The sequence below is a fragment of the Erigeron canadensis genome, chromosome 7 (assembly GCF_010389155.1).
Source record: "Erigeron canadensis isolate Cc75 chromosome 7, C_canadensis_v1, whole genome shotgun sequence".
NCBI classification, from domain to species: Eukaryota; Viridiplantae; Streptophyta; class Magnoliopsida; order Asterales; family Asteraceae; genus Erigeron; species Erigeron canadensis.
This window is the reverse complement of record NC_057767.1, coordinates 34,718,116-34,720,335: the sequence shown is the minus strand read 5'-3', so window position 1 is coordinate 34,720,335 and position 2,220 is coordinate 34,718,116.

The window sequence follows — 2,220 nt, the reverse complement described above, 5'->3', positions numbered from 1 at the left end:
GGAAATGATGTTAGCAATGGTAGGATTTCCATTTGATCATCGTGAAATATCAATTAAGATATCACTACAAATGTTCCGGCTATATCACAAAGATAAGCATGTATATCACAAAGATATGACGCAAATGTGTCTTAAAGAATGAATAATGATCAAATAAATGATCAAGTATGAGAGCTCTAGACACAAAGTGATCAAATGAAGTCGGGGACTGGAGCAGAGTGTCACCCTTTTTCAATATCAACCTCTTCCAAATGAAGAGTCAATAGAAATGAGAAAATCTCCGTGAGAATTAAAACAAGCATTTGTTAAGAAACACTCGAGTGGTTAGGTAAAGATGTGCATCGCTTCATTGGGTCCATGAAGGCTTCTTCAATATCGAGATATCAACAAATGACATCCGATAGAAATGTGTTTTACCCGGTAATTTGAGAATTTTAGGGAAGGATATCAATTCTTTTAACCCTTTTCTCACAACATTATCACAATAACCTCTCACTTTTCGAGTTTACTCCCTCTAACTTAGTTGCACAAATTCATCATCACTCAAAAATACCCTCACTATCTAATGAAAGAAGTGAATACTCCGGGTTAGAACTTATCGGCGATGATGAAATTCATGGAGTAGAATTTTGATAAAAACCTAGTCACTCATGTGCAAACTAAACACCGAACTTCTTTTGAAAAAAATCATCAAATGTGAAAAAAATGTTTAAACAACACATTTGAAGTTTGAAAGATTTGAAATCACAAACTCCCCCTTAATCTATGCAAAGATAGATCGAAAAGATTTTCATAGAAAAGGTGGAGCAAAATGATTTGTGTGAAATCAAAACAGGTGTTATGAAAAGTGAACTCAATCAATGTTCAATATGAGACAACTCAGGAGTACACAAAGGCGTTCAATCCTTTGCTTCTCATATCAACAATTGAGAGTTTTTTGAAACAGGTGTAACAAAATTGCAATCAACATCTAGTACTACACATATACATTCATATAAGACCACTTAGAAGTACACAAAGGCGTTCAATTCCGCGTTATCTTATATAAATTTATATGTATAACAACATGAACTAATTCCAATTTTGAAACATAAATAATTTATTTTTTTTTTTTAAAATGAATCGAGAATTCCTTCAATGGTAAAGTGAATCAAGGATCAAGATTTAGCATACCAAGTTGAGATTAAGAAATTAAACCTCTTGTCGTCCAGTGGTTTTGTGAACAAATCAGCGAGTTGGTAGTCAGTTCCCACGAAGTAGAGTTCGATATCACCTTTCTCAACATGATCTTTGAGAAAATGATATCTCACATCAATGTGCTTTGAGCGTGAGTGGTTGACTGAGTTGACAGCAATTGCAATGGCACTTTGAGAATCACAATAGATAGGGACACGATCAAATTTCAGACCATAATCGGTAAGTTGTGTTTTCATCCATAACACTTGAGCACAGCAACTAGCAGCAGCCACATATTCAGCTTCTGCTGTTGACAGTGATACACAATTTTGCTTCTTGGATGACCAACTTACAATCTTACCCCCTAAGAACTGTAAAGTACCAGATGTGCTTTTGCGATCAAGCTTACAACCTGCATGATCTGCATCTGAATAGGCAGTTAAATTGAATCCAGTATCCCTTGGATACCAGAGACCAAGATTGGGTGTACCCTTCAGATAACGAAGATTCGTTTCACAGCTTGGTAATGTAAATCAGTCGGAGCGGCTTGATACCTAGCATACATACATGTTGCAAACATTATATCTGGGCGAGATGCGGTAAGATACAACAACGAACCAATCATGCTTCTATACCTCTTTTGGTCAAATGGTTTCCCATTTTATCAGCATTATGTTTGTATGAGCAGCCATTGGGGTTTAAATTGAAGAACATGTAGTCATATCAAACTTTTTCAACATATCTTTTATGTACTTACCTTGTGATATAAAGATACCAGTTGGTAATTGTTTGATTTGTAATCCCAAAAAGTAATTCATTTCCCAATCATGCTCATTTCAAAATGATTGACCATTAGAGATGAAAAATTTTGGCAAAAAGTTTGACTGGTTGACCGAAAATAATGTCATCAACATATATTTGGACAAGTAAAACATGTTTACCTTGCTTACGAATAAATAGGGTAGGATCAATAGTACCTTTAGTAAAGCCTCCTTTGAGTAAGAAAGTAGATAAGGAATCATACCATGCTCGGGGTGCCTGCTT